Source organism: Rhinoderma darwinii, chromosome 1, assembly GCF_050947455.1.
Source record: "Rhinoderma darwinii isolate aRhiDar2 chromosome 1, aRhiDar2.hap1, whole genome shotgun sequence".
NCBI classification, from domain to species: Eukaryota; Metazoa; Chordata; class Amphibia; order Anura; family Rhinodermatidae; genus Rhinoderma; species Rhinoderma darwinii.
In genome coordinates this window covers 183,329,849-183,345,888 of record NC_134687.1, presented here as the reverse complement: position 1 = coordinate 183,345,888, position 16,040 = coordinate 183,329,849, and positions in this window count along the sequence as shown.

The following is a 16,040-nucleotide window of genomic DNA, read 5'->3' as shown; positions in this document are numbered from 1 at the left end:
TATTTAAACTATTGAGGTTTATAAAGCATTCATACTTGCATTTATAATCTAGTCTGAACCTGTTCCTAAAGTTTAGTTAAAATGTGATTATGTTGTATTTACTTGTGCTAAAGGAAAAAAATATTTAGTATAATACGCAATGGCCATTTTAATCCCATACTTCACAAGGAATTGAGGTCAGATGTGGTTTGTGCTTTTAAAGCCTAGTTTAGGTTTAGAGTTGCTGCTGTACAACACTGCCATCTGATGGCAAATGTGTAAGAAGCAGCAATATATATATATATATATATGTGTGTATATATATATGTGTGTATATATATATATATGTGTGTGTGTGTGTATATATATATATATATGTGTGTATGTGTGTGTGTGTATGTATATATATATATATATATATATATATATATATTATTTTTTTTATATCCATGTATAAGAAAATAAATTATATATATATATATATATATATATATATATATATATATATATATATATTTTATGCTTGGATATAAAATAAAAAAAAATTAGCTGGAAGGCCAAAGTTACTTACATGGCATGTTTGCCAAGTACAATCACACTGTTTCAGTTTCTAATAAAGCATTATTGTCCACTTGGGACCTCATTTTATGCCTCATGGCACTGATCAATTGCTTGTTTGGGAGTCGTGTCAGCAGAAAGTTTACGGCTTGCTGAACACTCACGTTTTATGATCTGACCAATATGGGAAAAGCAGATCACCGTTACAGGTTACCTTTAGTGTTATTTTTTTAGTGGACACTAGATGCTGCATTTAGTAAAATTCCTATATTCCAGAGTACAATAACCTGAAATTTGTGCTAGCCTGGCATCTGCAAAAAATATAGTCTTACTGCAGGAGTAACATTATATCACTCAGCATTTAGGTAAGAAGTGTGAAGCCCAAGATCAATGGGTTAGTGTTTGAAATGTGTTTGCAGTGGCTTAAAACATGACCGAAATAATAATTTATAAAATGAATGTCCAGTATTTGAAAAAATGATGATCTGACGACAAACTGTCACACAGGCACGCTGAGGAGAATTCGCTTTCATGGCTGACATTTCAGGAGCTGAGATTCCTGTAAACTTCTATTTAGTAACACTTTTATGTAAAATTCGGATTTAAATACTTTAGTGAGTAAAAAGGTAAGCGGATTACTGCACAAACTTTATTATGTGGGTGTAAATTGTAATCTGCAGGGAAAATGAGCAGATTACTGCTGATCACTGGGGGTCCCAGCAGCGGGACACCCTGTGATCAGATTATCATTATAGGACCCTTAAAGGGATTGTCCAATGCAAAAACCTTATTAATGCCCGTTTTGCACAGCCATAATATTGCCACATTTTAGCATCTGTATTACTTAGGGAGCTGTACAACCATGGACCACATCTCATGTCAGAGGACACTAAGGGCTCATTCACACGAACATGGATCTCGTCCGTGTGCTGTGCATGGAAATCACGCACAGCACACCGACCAATTGGTTTCAATGGGGCCGTTCACACATGCGTGAGTTTTCACGCAGCGACAGTCCACTGCGTGGAACTCAATGCATGTCCTATATTGGTGCGTTTTCAGACACCTACGTGTCCATTAAAGTCAATGGGTGCATGAAAACCACGCTCTGCACACGGATGCACATCCGAGTGCGGTGCGTGATTTGCGCATCAATTCCATTAACCGCTTCCCGACCGCCCACAGTAAATTCACGTCGGAGCTTGCTGGGCTCTGTGCAGCGCCAACGTGAATTCACTGTGGGTGTTAAAAGCGCGATCCGGGTGTCTCAGAGTAGCGCTGACACCCAGATCGCGCTGTTAACCCCTGCCTCTGGTCCCGGAGACATGATCGGAACCTGATAGGTTCAGGTCCCGATCACGCGATCGCAGAGAAAGTTTTGTTGTAGCAACGAACTGGAAAGTTTGTTGCGACAACAAACTTTCCCGGGGACCGATTGCGGGTGCTGCAATCGGTTGCATGGCAAAACCAGAAGCCATACAACGGCCTCAGGCTCTGCCATGCACGGAAGCCTATGAGGACCAGCTGGAGGCCGGTCTTCATAGGTTTCCTGTCTGTGTGACTGTCAACGTCAAACTGAACGTTTATAATACATTGCACTATCTAGGTAGTGTAATGTATTATAGCAGCTATCAGAGCTGCAAATCTTCAAGTAAAAAGAATTAAAAATAAAGTAATAAAAATGTTTTATAAAAGTGTCAAAACAAGTTATAAGTTACAAAAACCAAAAATGATTTTTTTCCTATGATAAGACTTTTATTATAGGAAAAAAATGATAATGTTAAAAAAAAAAGTACACATATTTGGTATCACCGCGTTCGTAACGACCCAAAGTATAAAACTATAATATTATTTTTCCTGCACGGTGAACACTGCAAATAAATAATTAAAAAACTATGTTCGAATCACTATTTTGGGGTCATCACCCCTCCCAAAGAAAAGAATAAAAAGTGATCAAAAAGTCGCATGTACCCCAAAATAGTACCAATGAAAACTACAACCTGTCCCGCAAAAAACAAGCCCTTACACAGTTTTTTTGACTGAAAAATAAAAAAATTATGGCTCTCAGAATATGGTGACACAGAAAATAAATAATTTTATTGAAAAGTGATTTTATTGCGCAAACGCCACAAAACATAAAAAAACGATATACATATGGTATCGCCGTGATCGTATCGACCCGCAGAATAAAGTAAAATGTAATTTATAGCGCACGGTGAACGCTGCAAAAAACATTGTCAGAATTTGTTTTTTTGCCACTTTGCTTGCCAAAAAAAATTAAATAAGAAGTGATAAAAAAATCACATCTACCCAATAAAAACTACGGATTGTCCCGCAACAAATAAGCCCTCGCACGGCTCCGGTGAAGAAAAAAGTTCTGGCTATCAGAATATAGCGACAGAAATTGTGCAGAGTGTCCAAAGGCGGATAATATCGGGCGGCATTTACCAGTGTGACACATATCTCTGAATTATTATTTTTTTACCGCATGATTATACCCACTTATTATGCTCTGATGTACTCTGCCCAGCTTACACATGCCACATTATAAACTGAAATACCAGCAAAACCCCAAACAGAACTATTACCAAGCAAAATCTGCGCCCCAAAAGCCAAATGGCGCTCCCTCCCTTCCGAGCCCTACAGCGTGCCCAAACACCAGCTTACGTCCACATATGACATTTTATACCCGGGAGAACCCGCTCAACATTGTATGAGGTATTTGTCTTCAGTGGCACAAACTGGGCACAACATATTGTGCATTAAAATGGCATATCAGTGGAAAATTTTAATTTTCACTTTGCACCATCCGCTGCGCATTAACCCCACGACTTAATAGCATGTCGTAGTGCGGGGGGTTATATATTGGGTGGGCTCATGCACTGAGCCTGCTCCATATTCTGCAGGTTTCAGCTGTGTATTACAGCTGACACTTGGGACTAATGGACAGGAACAGCGATCGAGCTGTTACAGGAGCCAGTAAAATTGACATTATACTGCAATACATTAGTATTGCAGTGTATTGTACCAGCGACCTAATAATCACTCGTTTCAGTCCCCTAGGGGGACTAATAAAATGTGTAAAAAAAAAAAAAGTCAAAAAAGTTTAGTGAAAAAAATCTAGAATATATTTAAAGTCCAAAAAATGCCCCTTTCCCATTTTTCCTCTAAAGTAATGTAAAAAATAAACAAAATTGGTATCGCTACGTCCGTAAAAGTCGGAACTGTTACAATATACCATTATTCAACTTGCACTGTGAACGCCCTAAAAAATAAAGAATTTAAAACGACAAAATCATTGTTTTTTGGTCACCTTAGCTTTTTTTTTTTTAAAAATCATAAATGATCAAAAAGTTGTATGTAAAAAAAAAAATGGTACCAATAAAAACTACAGCTCGTCCCGCAAAAAATAAGCCCTAAAACCGCTCCACTGACCAAAAATTTTAAGTGATGCCTCCCGGTGAAACAAAACGTTTTTTTTTTAACAAATAGTTTTTACTTTGTAAAAGTAGTAAAATCTAAAATACTGTATAAATTTGGTATCACCGTAATCATATTCTCATATATGGATTCACACGAGCGTGTGCATTTTGCGCATGCAAAAAACGTAGCGTTTTGCGTGCGCAAAAGGCACTTAACAGCTCCGTGTGTCATCGCCATATGGTGCGCGGCTGCGTGCTTTTCGCGCAGCCGCCATCCTGATGACACTGGATGTTTGTAAACAGAAAAGCACGTGGTGCTTTTCTGTTTTCATTCATACTTTTCACTGCTGTTGCGCAAATCACGCGCGTCCCACGGAAGTGCTTCCGTGTGGCATGCGTGATTTTCACGCACCCTTTGACTTCAATGGGTGCGTGATACGCGAAAAACGCACAAATATAGGACATGTCGTGAATTTTACGCAGCGGACAACCGCTGCGTAAAAATCACGGACTGTCTACACGGCCCCATAGACTAATATAGGTCCGTGCGAGGCGCGTGAAATTTACGCGCGTTGCACGGACGTATATCACGTTCGTCTGAATAAGCCCTAAGTCTCAGAAAAAATTAAGTTGATGTTTTTACCGCACGGTGAAAGCTGTAAAAACTAAACACAAAAAACAATGGAGGAATCGCAGCTTTTTCCAATTTCAGCCTGCAAATAATTTTATTTTCAGTTTCCCAGTACAGTATATGGGACTTTAAATGGTGTCACTAGAAACTACAACTCCTCCCGCAAGAAATAAGCCCTCACACCACTCTACTGACAGAAAAATAAAACAAGTTATGACTCTTGGAAAGCAGGGAGGGAAAAATAAAATGTAAAAGCAAAAAATTGATCAGTCCTAAAAGGGTTAATTAATTTCTACTTAAAAAACATTTATGACATATAAAATGTGTACATTTCCCCTCTACTTTGCTTTAATTCCTGTGAAACGCCTAAAGGGTTAAGAGACTTTCTGAATGCTGTTTTGAATACTTTGAGGGGTGCAGTTTTTAAAATGGGGTGACTTATGGGGGTTTGTAATATATAAGGCCCTCAAAGCCACTTCACAACTGAACTGTTACCTATAAAAATAGGTTTTGGAAATTTTCTTGAAAATGTGAGAAATTGCTGCTAAAGTTCTAAGCCTTGTAACGTCCTAGAAAGATAAAATAATGTTCAAAAAACGACGCAAACATAAAGTAGACATATGGAATATGTGAAATGGTAACTATTTTGTGTGGTATTAATATCTGTTTTACAAGCAGATGCATTTAAATTTAGAAAAATCATAATTTTTGCACATTTTCTTACAATTTTGGTGGTTTTCATAACTAAGCAATGAATTTATTGACCAAATTTTTCCACTAACATTACGTACAATATGTCACGAGAAAACAATCTCAGAATCGCTTGGATAGGCAAAAGCATTCCAGAGTTATTACCGCTTAAATTGACACATGTTAGATTTGAAAAAATGGGGCTGGTCCTGAAGGCAAAAATGAGCTCGGTCCTGAAAGGGTTAAAAAAAAAAGTGCTTCAGTCTTATTAGCACTCATTAGTGCATAGTGTGGAAACCACTGCTTTATGGAGTACAGTTTGGGGGGCAACCAGTAAGGGTGCGGTGTGGTGGATTAAAATAAACCAAGCACCCCCCTCCCACCCCAATTGAAACGCTGTGCCTTTTTAAAATCTATTTGCATTTCATCTTTATAGTGTCTATTGTGTAGTTCATGTCCCTATGACCATTGTTTCTATCACTTCATGAATGCGGCTGATCCCATCATTGTACCTCCCTATGTCGTTTAAACCCACGAGGCATTATACCATTTATACCATCTTCCCTTTTCTTATCATTAAACGGACTTGCTCTCCATGTTCTATACATATACTTGACCAATAGTATTCTGTACTTGTTGATATGTCTCTTTTATGCAGCACTCCTATACCTGCTTTAAATGACTACTTGCACAGTATGTTTATGTAACTGAGATCATTAATTGCATTTCGTGAACGGTATTGCATATTTTGGCAGTAATATTTTCACCCGGCCGGGTTTATGATGTACATCTTCTTTGTGATGCAGGATCATATATGATATAAACGTTTTTGGTTATATTCTTTTATTCATATGTTTGCTAATAAACTCTTTTCCAGGGTGCCCTTCTTTCCCCTCTTGCTCCCCTTTTGTTTATATAGATTACGCCATTCCCTGGTTGGCACCGTACTACTTGTACTGCGCTCAGGTGGGTTTAGTGGAGATGCTACTACCTTTTTTGTTTTTGCTATATTGGAAAGTAACTTTTCAGCCTTTTCGTTATGCAACAAAGTAATATTATATTTTTTATGTGACAATGAAAACCCACTGTCAGCACATTGCACTTTTGTTAAACTATTTATACATTTACAATATTTGACCGTTTTATTTCAACATCATAAACCATTCAGTGTGACAAATATAGATCAGGCTAGAAGAGATCACGAGGACTGAATAGTTATGTGATCAAAACAATGACCTGAAAATATGTTTTAAGAACGCAGTGTTTCCATTGGTGTGAACACCCTCCCACCCCAATTGGTGCTTGGTTTATTTTAATCCACCACACTATACACTCACTGGTTGCCCCCCAAACTGTACTCCATAAAGCAGTGGTTTCCACACTATGCACTGATGAGTGCTAATAAGACTGAAACAGCTGTAAGCAACGTAGAACAAATTTTCTCTTATTTTCGGCTGTATTTGTGCTATACGCCAGCAGTTCAGGATACAGTTAGCCAAAGGGGCAAGTAATGATCTGCATGGATATACTCATTATCCTATACTAAGGAATAAACACTTGTTTTGTGACTGAAGTAATGACATGCAAACAATACCTTATGTCTTAAAGGGGTTTTCTAAGTTATTTAAAAAAATTGGACAATGTAGAAGGGATGCAAAAAAAAAAAAAAAGCCATTGCTTAACGGACCCCGTCATCTCAGCGCCGCCACTCCGTTTCTTCCCGCTGCTGTGTTTTGATATAACTGCAGCGATGACGTGCCCGTATACCCACGTGATCGCTGCTGCAAAGCATGGCCCCAGCGCTCCTGTGCCGTATACCCACTGAGACCGGTGATTGGCTGCAGCGATCACATGGGTATACGGCACGTCATCGCTGCAACTACGTCGAAACACAGCGATGGGAAGGAACGACAGGGATCCGTGAGTTGAGCAATGGCTTTTTTTTTTTTTGCATCCCTTCTACATTGGCCAATTTTTTAAATAACTCAGAAAACCCCTTTAAGATGGTAATACAGTCTTTCAGTGGAGTTGTTTCGTATTCATTTTACCACAATACAATTCTTGCTCCCCTTTAGATAACTTTCTAATATACTTTGCGTTTCCATTCCTCACCGTTTCATGATCACTGCTTGCTGTGAGTAAATATAAGCATTCCTACAGATAGCACTGATACAATGTATCAAGCACCACACATCAGTTCCCCAAGTATCTTTCTTTTTTTTGTGGTTCTTGTTCACACGGCCTATTTTTGGAGCGTAAACGGCCGAAAAATCGGAAGCAGAAGGAGCGTTTTTCGCAGCGTTTTTTTATGCGTAAAAAAACGGCCGCCAAAAAGAAGTGCAAGACACTTCTTGGGATGTTTTTGGAGCCGTTTTCCATAGACTCTATTGAAAAAAGCTCCAAAAACGGCCGTAAATAAATGCAGCGAAAATCGCAAGTGGCACAATGTCTGAAAATCAGGAGCTGTTTTCTCTTGAAAACAGCTCCGTATTTTGAGATGTTTTTGACTCTGCGTGTGAACATACCCTAATACATTTTTACTTTTATGTTGCAGAAATTTCTGCGAGTGAATATCTGTTCATTCATCTGAATGGGGTTGTTTCTGCTTTGTATGGATTTCTGCAACAAAATCTGCAGTGTGTGCAGGGGGGCTAAAAGTCCTTTATTCTAGATGTTTATGGCCCAGAAATCCTGACAATCTGAAATGCAGAAAAGATAGTCTCACAACAGATATGTACATAATTGCCGCCTGCTTAGGAACTTCACCATGACAATAAGGAGCCACTGTAGAGCAGGTTATATACTTAACTTAATGCATGTATGTCCCTGTCAGGCCATTATTTGGAATATTTAAAAAGTCATAAGGATGCTGGACTATTGTATGATGGTGCCCATCCGAACAAGTCCAACGTGTTATTTTTTTTAATAAACATAAATATGTATTTTTATTTACTTTACATTTCTTTGTGGTTCTAGTTCAAATCCCTTTTTTCATATCACAGTGTAACAGTAAAAGTATGTATACATTCAGTACTGTGCAAAAGTGTTAGGCAGTTGTAGAAAAATGCTGCAAAGTAAGAATGCTTTAAAAAATAAAAGTCTTAGTATTTTGTTAATTGCTTAAAAAAAACAACTATTAAGTGAATGAACAGAGGAGAAAGCTAAATCCAATCAATATTTGGTGTGACCACCCTTTGCTTTTAAAAACAGCATCAATTCTTCTAGGTACACTTGCACACAGTTTTTGAAGGAACTTGGCAGGGAGGTTGTCCCAAACCAATTGGAGAATTAAACACCGATCTTCTGAGGATGTAGAATTCCACAAATCCTTCTGTCTCTTCATGTAATCCCAGACAGACTCTATGATGTTGAGATCAGGGCTCTGTGGGGGCCATATCCTCACTTCCAGGACTCCTTGTTCTTCTTTACACTTAAGATAGTTCTTAATGACATTGGCTGTATGTTTGGGGTCGTTGTCCTGCTGGAGAATAAATTTGGAGCTATTTAGATGCTTTCGTTATGGTATTGCATGATTTGACTCATCAGTCCAAAGCACCTGCTGCTATTTTTCTGCACCCCAGTTCCTATGTTTTAGTGCATTCTTCCATGAAGACTACTTCTGGCCAGACCTCTCCGAATAGTAAATGGGTGTACCTGGGTCCCACTGGTTTCTGCCAGTTCTACGCTAATGGCACTGCTGGACATCTTCTAATTTAGGGTATGTTCACACGATGAGAGGCATTTACGTGTGAAAAGACAGACTGTTAACAGCTGCCTCGTTTCACACGTAATTGCTCCTCGTAATTTACGAGGCGTCTGAGACGCTCTGAGACGCTCGTAAATCTTGAGCTGTGCTTCATTGAGTTCAATGAAGAACAGCTCAAATTACGTGGCAAAGAAGTGCCCTGCACTTCTTTGCCGAGGCAGTCCATTTACGCGTAAATTACAGGTCGGCGGCACAGTACGTCGGCAAACCCATTCAAATGAATGGGCAGATGTTTGCCGACGTATTGTAGCCCTATTTTCAGGCGTAAAACGAGGCATAATACGCCTCGTTTACGCCTGAAAATAGGTAGTGTGAACCCAGCCTTAGAAGGGAAGCACATCTTGAAACCCCAGTCTGCTCTGAAATCTTTGCCTGGGAGAGACCTTGCTGATGCAGTATGATTACCTTGTGTCTTGTTGTGATGCCCAGTCTTGCCATGATGGACCTGTGACCTGAAACGGTCTTCCACAACCTCACCTATGTAGCAGAGTTTGGCTGTTCCTCACCCAGTTTTAAGCCTCCTACACAACTGTTTCTGTTAGTTAATGACTGCGTTTCAACCTACATATGAAATGATCATTATCACCTGTTTTGTATAATTGGTTAATCATACACCGGACTATAATCCTACAAAAATCCATGACTTTGTGTGAGTGTACCTAGAAGAAGTTGATGCTGTTTTAAAGGCAAAGGGTGGTCACACCAAATATTGATTGGATTTAGATTTCTCTTCTGTTCATTCGCTTTAGTTTTTTGTTTTTTTATCAATCAACAAAATGCAATTAAGGCTGGGTACCCACGTAGCATAAACTCTGTGGAATTTCCGCAACGGAATTGTGTGCAGAACATCTGCAGCGCATACAATAGCACCAAAGTGGGTGAGATTTAGTAAATCTCATTCCCACGCTGCGGAATAAGAACGCAGCATAAACGTTAATAAATTGACCGGTGGTGCAGAATTGAATTCCGCAGCATGTTTATTTATGCTGCGTTTTCATTGATTTTCTTCTGCAGGTTTTCCCCATTGAATTTAATGGGGATGCAAAACCCGCAACAGAAAGCCATGTGTTGCGACTTTAGCAGGAATATTTGCAGCATTTATACAGCAAAAATAGCAACGCCGGAAAAAAACAAACAAACATACTTACCCAGAACACCCTCCTCCTTCGTGCAGTCCGGCCTCCTGGGATGACGTGTCCCATGTGACCGCTGCAGCCAATCACAGGATGCAGCGTCACATGGCCTGAAACGTCATCCAGGTAGGCCAGAGCGGACATCAGAGGAGGGAGGGGGTAAGTATGTGCGCTTAATTACGCATACGGAATTTCCGTCCGAAAAATCTATTTTTCGGATGGAAAATCCTGTGGGTTCCAGGTCGGATACGCTGCGTGGTTTTTACGCAGAGTACCCGTCCCGTGGGAACCCGACCTAACACTTCTATTTTTTTAAAGCATTTTTATTTTGCAGCATTTTTACACAACTTCCTAAAACTTTTGCACAGTACCGTATATAAACCTATAATATTATTTCCTGGATCTGTAATGAAGTCTGTGGATTGTCAAATAAACATATATTTTCCATCAAATACAGACTTGGAGGATTGGCACACTAAGATATTTATATTGTAACCGTCTTAATTTAAGGTAAAAAAATAAAAAATAAAGTAGCACTCTTTGTTTAGACATTACCTGTTGGTATCTTCCACCAACGTAACATAACTAAAGTGTATTCTTAACAGGTTGTTTTTTTTTCTTGAATAAGTATACACCCTCTGCATTATTAGGGAAATACATCCAATATAATACTGTGCCGATTATTCCAGTTTTAAGTCAGTAGGTGGCAGTACCGCAATCTGAGTTTTTTGGGAAGTTTTGACTAACGTATCACATTAATATTAGGGTAAGTTTATACATGGCAGATTTATTGCAGAAATTTCTGCGACTGAAAATCAGTTCATTCATCTGAATGGGGCTTGTAGAAATCCATGGGCATGCTGCAGAGACTACCTTATTCACATGTATGGAAACGATATTCAGTGGCAGAAATTTCTGCAACAAAAATCTGCCACGTGTGACTGCACCCTTAGATGAGTCATTCAGGTTTTGTATTTCATATACAGACTGTGCTTAGTCTAATGGCAGTGCTTGTAAGTGTGCAGGCAAAACAAGCACGCAGCAGGTGGTTAACATCCCATCTCACGCAGCCTTAATAAGTTACCTTTATTTTTTGCTGCATTTTTCGTGGCGCTTTTAATGGTGTGTTTTGCAGGGCGTGTTTTAACTCGACCAGATGTTACATTAAAGTCTCTATTAAAATGCACAACATAAACCAGCGTTTTGGTTTGAGGCAATTTTGTGGGTATGGCGTTTTTCAGGCGTTTTTTCTATAGGCTTCTCTATAGGACTTCATAAACAGCAGAAAAAAAGCATTTACAAAATTATACCAAATGAAAAATGCTGCTACGAATATCTTAAAAAGCACGTTACGATTTAATAGCGCTAGCATTTTGAGAAACATTTTTTGATGCAGTTTAAATTGGCAGAAAAATTGTGTGTGTGAAGGAGGCTTTAGGCAGTACTCACACCAACGGGTCTCAAATCGGCCGGGAAAAACGCAGATTTGCATCCGTTTGGGGCTCGTTTTCATGGATCCATCATAGACTTTAGTTTATTGAGGGATCCAAGTAAATGGGCACAAATAGGACATGTCCTATATTTTCACAGGCCGTTCACGCGGTCTATAAAAAATGCGGCTGTGTGAATAGCCCCATAGACGCGCATTGATGTTAATGCAGCCGTGTGACAGCTGTTAAAAAAACGGCCATCTCACAGCCGACTTTCCCTGTCCTGTGAATAAGCCCTTAGAGTGGGAATTGCAGAATCAGACTTGTTGTATAGGCTTCCTTGCACTTATATACACGGTTTGCTTCATTTTGTTGGAATGTACTGATCAAACTTTGTTGTGATTATGTATTGCATATATTTGGGGTTGACTGCCTCTATTTTTTATCTTGCACTCCTCCCGTTTTGCCCTGGGTGATTTTAATTAGTTTAATGTTTGTTCCTACCATCCCCAAGTATATGTAGCCTAAGGCCTCATGCACACAAACGTATTTTTTTTCTCCCGTAAATGCGGGTCCTTGTTCACACGTATGCGACGCGTATTTACGGACCCGTGCCTGTAAATACGGATCCGGTGTCACCAGTATTTCACCTGTATTTATGGACCCGTTTATTCTGCACAAATCGGCAGCCCCCTTCTCTTTATCAGTTCTGAATAGAGAGAAGGGGCAGCCCTTTCGGGCAGAGTTTCCGCAGCGATTGAAAGTAAAAGTAGTAAAGTAAAAGAAATTCATACGTACAGCGGCCGTTGTCTTGGTGACGCGTCCCTCTTTTGACATCCAGTCCGACCTCCCTGGATGACGCGGCAGTCCATGTGATCGCTGCAGCCTGTGATTGGCTGCAGCAGTCAGATGGGATGAAACGTCATCCGGGGAGGCCGGACTGGAGGAAGAGGCAGGTAAGTTCACTTTTAATACTATTAACTCCAGCGGTAGTCACTGTCCCTCGTGCTGAAAGAGTTATTGCCGATCAGTTAACTCTTTTGGCACCCTGGACAGTAACTATCCCGACGTCGCCTAGCAGCGCTCTCGTAATTACAGGTGCACACACGTAGCCACTTGTAATTATGGGAGCCCCATAGACTTTTATGGGCCTGCCCGTGCCGTAATTACGGCCTGAAATAGGACATGTGCCAATAGAAGTCTATGGGCCCGTGATTACGGGCGTTTTTACATTCGTGTGCATGAGGCCTTAGTCCTAGTTCTGGGTGTATGAGCAGTGTAGGGACCCGCCTTGTCATGGCAATTTGATCAAAATGTGCGCTAAGAACCTCACTATTGTAAGTAGATTCAGCAGCAATACATATTTATTTATTTATAGAGTTTAGGTCACGTTAGTGTTCGTGGAGTGCTGTCCCCATTTTTGTATATTGTATTGTTTTGCAGTCTTAGGGTACACTATCGTTCAAAAGTTTAGGGTCACTTAGAAATTTCCTTATTTTTGAAAGAAAAGCAGTTTTTTTTCAATGAAGATAACATTAAATTAAATCAGAAATACACTCTATACATTGTTAATGTGCTAAATGACTATTCTAGTTGCAAACATCTGGTTTTTAATGCAATATCTACATAGGTGTATAGAGGCCCATTTCCAGCAACCATCACTCCAGTGTTCTAATGGTACATTGTGTTTGCTAACTGTGTTAGAAGGCTAATGGATGATTAGAAAACACTTGAAAACCCTTGTGCAATTATGTTAGCGCCGCTGTAAACAGTGTTGCTGTTTAGAGGAGCTATAACACTGACCTTCCTTTGAGCTAGTTGAGAATCTGGAGCATTACATTTGTGGGTTCGATTAAACTCTCAAAATGGCTAGAAAAAGAGAGCTTTCATGTGAAACTCGACTGTCTATTCTTGTTCTTAGAAATTAAGGCTGTTCCATGCGAGAAATTGCCAAGAAACTGAAGATTTCCTACAACGGTGTGTACTACTCCCTTCAGAGGACAGCACAAACAGGCTCTAACCAGAGTAGAAAGAGAAGTGGGAGGCCCCGCTGCACAACTGAGCAACAGGACAAGTACATTAGAGTCTCTAGTTTGAGAAATAGACGCCTCACAGGTCCTCAACTGGCAGCTTCATTAAATAGTACCCGCAAAACGCCAGTGTCAACGTCTACAGTGAAGAGGCAACTCCGGGATGCTGGCCTTCAGGGTAGAGTGGCAAAGAAAAAGCCATATCTGAGACTGGCTAATAAAAGGAAAAGATTAATATGGGCGAAAGCACAGACATTGGAAAGAGGAAGATTGGAAAAAAGTGTTATGGACAGACGAATCGAAGTTTGAGGTGTTTGGATCACACAAAAGAACATTTGTGAGACGCAGAACAACTGAAAAGATGCTGGAAGAGTGCCTGACGCCATCTGTCAAGCATGGTGGAGGTAATGTGATGGTCTGGGGTTGCTTTGGTGCTGGTAAAGTGGGAGATTTGTACAAGGTAAAAGGGATTTTGAATAAGGAAGGCTATCACTCCATTTTGCAATGCCATACCCTGTGAACAGCGCTTAATTGGAGCCAATTTCATCCGACAACAGGACAATGACCCAAAGCACACCTCCAAATTATGCAAGAACTATTTAGGGAAGAAGCAGGCAGCTGGTATTCTATCTGTAATGGAGTGGAATGCAGATCTCAAACCCATAGAGCTGTTGTGGGAGCAACTTGACCGTATGGTACGCAAGAAGTGCCCATCAAGCCAATCCAACTTGTGGGAGGGGCTTCTGGAAGCATGGGGTGAAATTTCTCCCGATTACCTCTGCAAATTAATAGCTAGAATGCCAAAGGTCTGCAATGCTGTAATTGCTGCAAATGGAGCATTCTCTGACAAAAGCAAAGTTTGAAGGAGAAAATTATTTCAAATAAAAATCATTATTTCTAACCTTGTCAATGTCTTGACTATATTTTCTAGTCATTTTGCAACTCATTTGATAAATATAAGTGTGAGTTTTCATGTAAAACACAAAATTGTCTGGGTGACCCAAAACTTTTGAACGGTAGTGTATGTTCACACGCAAAAACAAAAACGGCTGAAAATGACGGAGCTGTTTTGACACAATGAAAAACAGCTCCAAAAACGGCTCAAGAAGTGACATGCTCCTTTCTACAGGAGTGTCTTTTTATGCGTTTTTTAGAACAATGGCGTAAAAAAAGCCCCATCTGAATTAAACGTCGTTTTTCCCATTGAATGCGTTTAGCTAGCGTTTTTCCAGGCGTATTTCGAGGCGCTTACGCCCCGAACTACGTCTGAAAACTCTGCGTGTGAACATACCCTAAGGCTTCCTTGCACCTGTATAGATGTTTTGTTTCATTTTGTTGCAATCTGCTGATCAAACTTTGTTGTCTCCCATACATCATACTTGTATCCTGACGCACTTAATACCGGGACAATGTAAAGTAGTTTCCAATGCCAGGAGACGCTTAGAACCGCCTACATGTATCCAAGCACAGACGTCTAGGTAAGATACCATCTTCATATCATATTTTTGTAAGAATTAGTCAATGTATTTTATGCCCCCAGGAATGTTAATCTAGTATTGACCGTGTTGTCTCTACTTTTCTGAACATGACTTTATTTGGTGCTTCTCCAAACCGAAGATCTTTCAAATTTCTTACACTCCCAAAACGTGAAAAATGGAGACATCTGTACTCAAGTAGATATTCTTATAATCGTAAATCTGGGACAGAGTAGTGTTTGTGATCCTCCCCCATCTATAAACTGTTGGTTCCAATTGAGGGGTCCCAATCTTTTTTTTCTCTGTGATGCAACTAATGCTCTTGAACCACAAATGCAAACCAGTGTCACCTCCCCCCCCCCCCAAGCTATTAACAGCAATATGGTCTGCTAACCGACTTGGCCATACCTGCATTGGCATCTGTTCTCACGTCTCCAGATAAGGGAATTCAGATCCTTACTTTAACAACTCCCTACCAGCAGTATTAAAACAATTCCACACTGCCAATTACCAAACGTCTAGAATCTGGAATAATCCCTTCCAAAGGAAAAACGTATAAAATTCCTCATTGTGATAATCGTCTCAATTCACACCATATTAAACGAATACACACACTTTCAGTCCCATCTAAAACAATTACTCAATGATAGAAAACACTCCTGGCTTGAATCGCTCATCCTCCAGAATAGATAGCCAAAAACCAAATGTTGTCCTCCATATCCACCTTCTGCAACACTTCTCACTTCATTATATCATTGGAAAATGTTCTTAACAATACCTTTCTGATAAGCAAATTGTGTCTCCTTTTGCAGCTCCCAAACGGTCACCCAAGTGCCTATGTCACCAGCATTATGTAAAATGAAGGTATTGTATAGAAAGCTTGGGTATCCTATAGTATGCCTAAAACATGAAGGCAATGTATCAAA